The sequence below is a fragment of the Malurus melanocephalus genome, unplaced genomic scaffold (genome assembly GCF_030028575.1).
Source record: "Malurus melanocephalus ecotype Western Australia unplaced genomic scaffold, MMel_1.1 scaffold_99, whole genome shotgun sequence".
Classification (NCBI taxonomy): domain Eukaryota; kingdom Metazoa; phylum Chordata; class Aves; order Passeriformes; family Maluridae; genus Malurus; species Malurus melanocephalus.
The window spans coordinates 594,298-602,713 of NW_026623331.1; positions in this window are offsets into that span (position 1 = coordinate 594,298).

An 8,416-nucleotide genomic window follows, 5' to 3' on the forward strand; every position below is an offset into this window, starting at 1 on the left:
GTTTTGGTTCCACTGGTTCAGAATGGCGTATTCCTCCTGATTTTTTTCTCTAACAGAACATTGCCACATCAAACTTTCATAGCCTGATCCAAACTGATTACGTGGAAAATAATGAAAGCAATATTGTGCAGGATGTAGTTTGCTTCAGACAGAGCAGTCATTCCTGCATTGAAGGGAGACAAACCAAACAAAACCCTCTGGAAGATTTTAAAATGTTTACAGCAAGGTGTGTGGAGGTTTTCAAAGGTGCTAGCACTTAGAGGACTTCAAAGCGGAAAAAGAAGTCATTGCTCAATGCAGCTGACTCAGGTTTTGATATCTGGCAGCGAAAATATGGTAAAAATAATGATAAAATTGGAATGAAATAACTTTTTTTCATAAAACAGTTGGTGGTAAAACATTGGTCATGGTTTGAGTAATGTTTCCAAGGTGAAAGTGTACAGCGGTCTCGTAACCAGAGTTCTCAGTAATGGTCTAAGGAGACTGTCTTGGTTTCCCGTAATCCCTTCATAGCTGTATATAAAATGTAATGCTAAAACTATTTTGCTCTCAGGAGTCACTTGGATGAGATCAACTGTATTCAGTGAATTATGTAATATGGATTAAATTGTTTGTCTTTGTTCCTGAAATGGTTAGAACTTCTTGCTTTGTCTGCCTGCTTACTTGTGTATGTAAGCACAGGGAAATAGAGTCTCTCCACCTGCTCCAGGTGATATAAGCAGACGGTGATGCCCAGAAAGTCATGTGAGGGTAAATGTGTAACTTCAGTGAAATACACATTGAAGGTTGCTCTTCTGATTTCTCAAAAGGGCAAGATAAGAACAAGTATACAGTATCAAAGTAGCTATTTTAAAGTTTTTATTAATATAGCACTTTAAAAAAGAGTAGTGTGGTTCAGGGGAAAAAAAAAAGCCTAGTTAACTAGAAGATACAGCTTCTGTAGTAATTCTGRGCACCAAATTTAACCCACTTAAAATATACATATATATATATATAAGTTCATTTAAGAAAAAGTTATTTGTATCAATGCACAAGTTATTTGTGCGTTTCTATTCATTCTCTAAAAGCTGTTGACAAACACTATTGCCCAGGCTTGCATGTTTCTGCTGCTATGTTTGAAGTCAACTTACTTAAAAGAAGCATCCAAACAGTAGCTTCATTATCCTCCTGGGAGTAGGAAGGGTGGAGGGAGGAGTTAAAAGGTGACATTTTGCCAAAGGGGGAAAGACAAAGTCAATAAGCAAAACTTATCTTTCAGGCCTTCTACAAAGTTATTAAAAGTTGAAGTGTTAATAAACTGTTGAAAATGGTAGCAGTGTCCTTTTTATTTTGGAACTTCTCCCTGACTTCATTCTGTGAACTGCTGCTAGTGAAGAGGTGTATCTGGTCCCATGGGCAGTGTAACTGCTCTACTCTCGGTTCTGCTGGTAAATGGTGAGAAGCTGCCTTGGATGGAGAGTCAGTGTTGGAGTGAAGAACAGGTGCCCCAATCCAGGCAACACTGAGGATGTTGGTGCGCCTGTCAGATTTACAAGAATCGTCTTGACAAATTTTCCTGTTGGGAGTCCCCAGGCATTTATGTGTGAATTGACTTGCTGGACCAAGCGCTTGTTTCAGGCTGTAGCAAAAGATGGAATGAGAGCTACGCAGTTACAGAGCAGCCCTAACAAATAGTTACTATAATACTGAAATGCCCTGCTCTTCCAAGTTTGGAAGTGGGACTGAAGTTCCATAGCTTCCCCTTTTAACCACATTGGTGCGAATGTAATAGTTCACACCTTGCCTGCTGCTCTGGTTCCCGTGGAATGTCATTGTAGGGGTTGTTGTGGAAGGCCCATCGTGTGTAGTACTCACCACTGCTGCCAGCGAGCCTCTGCTGATCTGAGCTGTGGCAGCTTTAGAGTGCGGACACAGTGGATTGTTGGACAAGAGGGGGAGCTAAACGCAGGAGTCAGTTTTTGCAGGCGTTAGAGCTCCTTCCTGTGGGAGGGACTGAAACTAAATGATAACATGAAGTAAGTAATTTCCTGTCCAAATATGTTTCGCAAGGGCACTCAAGTGTAACCCAGCATCTGACTGAAATTGATTTGTTGTGTTTTTCTGTTTCACTATCTGTTAGGTATGTCTAAGAAGAATTGCTGAATCTGATAGGGCTGCATAAGATGTAATAATGGTATTGTCACCTCTTATTTATTTGCCCTGTATGTGACAAATGATCATGTAGAAATGAGCTCTTGTTTAAAGGCAAAACAGTTGATTGTTATYTCTTATGTCATTGTCATTACTGCCAGGTGGTGGTAAGGTACAGGCACTGGGCATTTGCTGGGACAAAGGGTTTTCGTGTTTGCGTGGTGAACGGGATCTGGAAACTGCTTTGGATGAAATTGTTTCATCCCCTATAAATTATGTTTTAACTAAATCCTGATATGAGCATCTCTACCACGTTGCAAAGTYATCTTATTTTAAACTTGGTACCATTTTATGTAAGGTTAGTAGCAGTGCCAGGAGGGCATTCAATCCCTGTTGACACTGGAGCTACTTTGTTGCTTGYAGTGGCAGGAGGCTGATCTCCCTCTTCAGAAAGTATTTAAAGAGTTGCAGTAACCAGGCATAGAGGTGTGAGACAGACAGCCATAATTACAGCTTAGCAGTCTGAGTTCAAACACTTGAAATAAATGAAACATTTATTGAAAGGTGGCTGAAATAGTTATTGTTACCTTTTAAATTTGTTTATAAGTAAAAAGGGCACTGTGAGTTCTTTCGTTTCGTTAGTGGTGATTTGTTTTGGGTTTTTTTTTTTTTTTTTTTTTTTTTTTTTTTTTTTTTTTTTTTTTTTTTTTTTTTTTTTTTTTTTTTTTTTTTTTTAAAGTTAGACTGTTGATCATCCAAGTTCTGCAAGGAAAAAAAACCCAACAAACAACCAACCAACCAACTGCTACAGTAGAGAAATAATTATTTCAGAATATTATTGAAAGTTTTTCCTAATGTTGGTRCAGGTTCACATGCATAGGTGAATTTAAGGTGGGTAGTAGTTAAATAGCAATCTTTGCGTGTCTTGGTGTGCCTTTTCAAGGTTTTTCCTGGCTTTTGAGATGGGGAAACTGAGGTGCTAGTGTTGAGGCAAATGATTGAGTATATTAAGCACAGCCCCAATTCTCCAGCACATGCTCTGTCCTGTTTCTCATCGAGTATTCCTTGAGCCATGCCCAAGTCTTTTTTTCTGTTTGTTGGATTTCAATTATGCTGCTTTGTGTTGCTTAGACATCTGTAATAGTCTTTTAAAGCAGCTTGCTAAAGGCTTAGCTGTTGCTTTGTTTGTTCCTGTTCAGAGTGTTGAACAGACAGAAAATGTAGCTATTAAGTGTTTAAAAGAGGAATGTGCTCAGGTATTAAAATGCCTGACCTCAGCCAAAGATGGTCGAGGGGGGRAAAAAGGAAAAAAATATGCTAAACATTTGGGTGTGTTGTGTTTGTAGTCTTGAAACATAAAAGTCAGTCTGTTGCAAAAAACTTCTGTGGAGCCAGTGGTGTTTGCACTTTACAAGAAAAAAAAGCAAACAGTCCTAAATGTGTACAGCTGCCCTGTTAGTGGGGGTGTAAATAGCTGCATTAGCTTTCCATGGCAAGGTTATAGAAGCAGTGGGGCTGCAGGGGTGGCTTCTGTGAGAAGCTGCCAGAAGCTTCCTCCCTCTCCTACAGAGGCAATGCCAGCTGGCTCCAGGATGGACACACCACTGGCCGAGGCTGAGCCCATCAGTGATGGTGGTAGTGCCTCTGGGATGGCTGAGTAGGGGGAAAAGGTACTGCACACGAGCACATTGCAGCTGGAGAGTGAGAATGTGTGAGAGAAAGAGCCCTGCAGACACAGCATCAGTGAAGGAGGGGCAGGARCTGCTCCAGGSAYCAGMGCTGAGACTCCMCTGCAGCCCCTGGTGCAGCCCATGGGGAGGCAGCTGTGCCCCTGCAGCCCWYGGAGATCCACSGGGATGCAGAGATCCACCTGCAGCCATGGAGGGGACTGTGCTGGAGCAGGTGGATGTCTGAAGAGGCTGTGACCTTGTGGGAAACCTGCAGTGGAGCAGGCTCCTGCCAGGACCTGTGGACTCACGGAGAGATGAGCTAATGCTGAAGATTTTCTGGTAGCACTTGTGACCATGCTGGAGCAGTCTRCTCCTGAAGCACTGCACCCTGTGGAAGGGACCCATGTTGSAGCAGATTGTGAGGAACTGCARCCCATGGGAAAGASTCACATTGGAGAAGTGAAGGACTGTCTCCCATGGGAGGGACCCCACACTGGAGCAGGAAAAGAGTGCRAGGAGTCCTTCCTTGAGGAAGGAGTGGCAGAGACAATGTGTGAACTGGTCACAACACCCATTCCCCATCCCTCTGCACTGTTTGGAGGGAGAGGAAATTGGAGGAAAATCAAGCCAGAGAATAAGAGGGAGGTAGAAGGAAGGTGTTTTAAAATTTGTTTTTCATTATCCTACACTGATTTGATTGACAATAAAGTAATTTCCCCAAATAGTCTGTTTTGCCCATGACAGTAATTGGTGAAYGATCTCTCCCTGTCTTTATCTTAACCCATGAGTCTTTCATTGTATTTTCTCTCTGAGGGGAGTGATAGTGGGCAGCTTTGGTGGGCATCTGATATCCAGCCATGGTCAACCTACCTCAATTGTTCTACCTGTGGAAGTGGGAAAGTATTTTTCCTTTGCTGCTTTGATAGTCCAAATACAGATGATAGACAACTASTCTGACTACTTCAGGAGAGCCAAGCACTTTTTTTTTTAAACCTAAACATGTTTGACTCCTGCAAGCAAAGATACTCCATCAATAGTAGACTGACTCAGAGGTTAAATCCACTGATGGGTTTTCACTCAAAATTAGTWGATGTTGTTACTACTGAGACTGCAGTAGACCTGCACTGGTATGAGGGTTGGTCTGAGGAATATTAGTAATGAGAATAATTATCTTATTTCAATCATGCTCTATTTCTTAGATGTTGAGAGGCATTACATAAAATCCTTATATAGTTTATAGAACCATGTTTTGGAAAGGCTTAGGAAAAAGGTTTACAGAAAACAAAACCTGAATCCTGGGTCAAATAGACAGCCCTCTGGAGCTGCAGAAGTACTAAGGGAGCAGCTTTGATAAATGAAGTGTGGTTCTAAGGAGATGGGAGCTTATGTGGTGGCTGTTTTTCACTGCTTGCCTTAATCACCTCTGGTTAGTTTAAAATGCTGAAGTGATAAATTTGAGATAGGTGTCCCACACCTCAGGAGTGGTTRGTGTCAAGAAGAAAATGGGAGTATGATCGGAAGAGATGGCCTTGACAAAAGTGAGGGTGGACTGCATCAGAAGTGTCTTTGTGATGGCTTTATAGTACCAGGATACACAGACTGTTAGAAAGGTCTGTATGTGCTGCCCTCTCTCTAGACATATGCTGGAAACTGCCATGCCTTCTTCAGGAATGGGAATCTCTCTCCAGTTGAAAGGTGTAAAGCCTCAAACATGGTGGTTGGCCTTGTAYACAGGGGAATGCCAGGAKAAGGATTTTAATTTTATTCATGCCYGGGATAGTCTAMCCTCAGATTTCCCRTGYAGCCTTCARCTTCATGGCARTGCTTTCAGACWGAATATCTTGAAATACTTTAGCCCCTGGGCCTCTCATTTCACATCCCATCTTCAAGAAAATGAGAACAGATTGCCTTCSTGATTAGGTGAAATAATCTCTTCATCCTGCCTCCACAGGAACCAGGTTACAATGGCAAAGGAAGGTCAGTGTATTTGTAGAAAAACCTGACATCAAAGAGACAAGATTTATRTGATTGTAGCATTTTTATGCTGCTGTTCCCTGTGTGAATTTGAAATCTAGTTCAAGCCACATTTGATTGTGTGTTTTGCAGGTACCAATTACCTCTGTTTAAAGGAAGTTTAGAACTCAGATGAAAGACATTTCAGCTGAGGTTCCCAGCCTSGGCAAGCCTGTGTGGCGAGCTGGAAAGATACCTGTTCTGCTTGCTGCTGTTGGACCAGTTAGTGCTGGCATCATTGCCAAGCTGTGAGCATGGGCACAGACCAAACACCCCGGCAGCTGCCAGCAGTGGCCCCGCTCTTGTCAGCAGGGGAATGAGAGATGAGTGGGCTACAAGGGAGCAGGTTGGCAGGCACGGTGAGGGCAAGAGCTTTGCCAGAGCAAGCTCATGAAGGGGGAGTGGAGGTGAGAGTGCAGCTTGATCTACCAGGGGGATAGTAATGGGTGATGTGAGAAACATGGTAGGTAATGGGGTGAAAAATGCTAAAAATTAGAAGATAGTATAGTCCTGCATGTTATGCACGCTCACTTCTCTGATCTGCTCTGCTCAAGCACTTCAGAAACACTAATGGTTCAATGATGGCGAACAGATGGGAGGAGTCTGCTCTTCAGAGTGGCCAAAACTGAGCTCAAAGCTTCTCGTAGACCAGTGCTTTTTTATAAGTCGTGGGTTTTTAAGTCCACTATGTGTAGAGGTTGCATTTGTGGAACTAGAGATTTAGAAATGAAGCAGCTAATCAAAAGTAAATATTTTCAGTAAGGTAACCAGCAGCGTATGGAAGGGGCCTCTTGATTTCCTTGGCTACTGCTCAGGGAAGAGCAGCAGGGAAGAGCCGTGTGAYCAGAGTCCTCTGGTGCTCTGTGCAYGCAGCGYGGTGCGTTTGGTGAGCCACAAACTGCCCTGTGGACAGCCTGACAAGGGGGCTGTGCAAACCATTCTGTGTGCTTATATCTGTATGTTTGTGCTTATATCTGAGTCTTGAATACCAATCTTTCTGGGATGCTTGTATAAGAGCTGGTGAGCAGATGAGGTTTCTTTAGGACTTTACATTGTATTGTGTGTTGTAATTGCTTCAGTTGGCTCTAGTCCATTTTCTTCCTTTAACTGCTCCTACTTTCTGAATTACTTTAAAATTGCTAATTTTGAGGGTGGTTGCATGCAGAAACACTTTTTCCTTCTTGCCAAATGGGAGCCATCTCCTCCAAAACCCTTCTGAAATGCACTCTGAACCTTTGCAAGTGTTATTTTGAGATCTTCAAAGAGAGAGAGGAGGCTTAAACAGATGTCTCACACTAGGTGGATTTCCAACATCSAAGCAATTGCTGCTGCTTTTGTGAAGTGCACAGGTCTCTGCTATCAGTGCAAAAGAAATTTTATTTTTAAGAGATTTAAATACATATTTTTAGAAATTAAGCTACTTTTGTAGGAGATCCTTCCCAGTCTYGTGTCTGAAGGCCTTTAAGTCCTGTATGCTCCTACATATGGATAGTTATCTCCTAACCCTGGTCAGAGTCATGGAAACTAAAGCTTTTATAACAGGCAAGACAATAATAATGTAAGAATTATAATTATAGTGTATCTGTCAAAATTCAGTAATTTCTTTTTCTTTATTTAGTGTATTTGAGAGTTTCTGTAGCTCTTAATTTTAGTTGAGTTTGTGATACTTATTAAAAAATTTGCTAATTCCCTGGATAAAGTGCTTTCATACGATCTGTTTATATATCATTACAATTTTCAGTTGCTACCTACATATACATTTTTGGACAGATTTGGATTATGGACAGATGGTCATATGTTGAGGCAATGCAAGGTTGGCATTTAGCAGCAGTATTTTCCTTCTATGGAAAGTGCATAAGTGCAGAACTGATTGGTGCAGCTTTGACCACGTAATGGTTTCCCCTGTATTCTTTGCAGAGTGTGGACATAGCAATCGTTTAGTGCATAGGTTCAACAAGTTTTGTCCTGATCATACAGCACTGGGCACACAGGAGGGACTTCAATGAGGGCTGCAGGAGTAAAGCTTCATTTTGGCATTTCCTAGCTCTTGAAAGGGTAGAGTCACATGTTTTGTGAGTGTAATTCCTGGTTGCTTGGATGGTGCGCCCCTCTGGTAAGGAGAGAGCATCATGTGGAATGAAATTGTAGTGTTGGTCTGACCCTCAGGGAAAAGATGGATGTTTTATTTTCTGTACGCTAATACCAAGGCCTCCGTAGAGAAACTGGCTTGGTTACTCATTCAGGTTTCTTTTTCGATAAAGAGCACAGAGCCTCACGACCTATCAGGGTTTGCGCTCCCGGTCCTTCCCGCTCCCCTGGCCGTGTTCCCGGTGGATTTTGGCGGGACGACGCTGAGGGGCACCGGCGTTCCGCGGGCTCCCGCCGCCAGATGGCGCTGTGCCCCCGGCCCGTGCCGCTCCCGGGCCGATCCATGCCCCGCTCCCGCTTCCCGGACAGTCCGTGCCGTGCTCTCCATGCCCCTCTCCCGCTTCCCGGACAGCCCGTGGCGTGCTCTCCATGCCCCGCTCCCGCTTCCCGGACAGCCCGTGCCGTGCTCTCCATGCCCCTCTCCCGGACAGCCCGTGCCGTGCTCTCCATGCCCC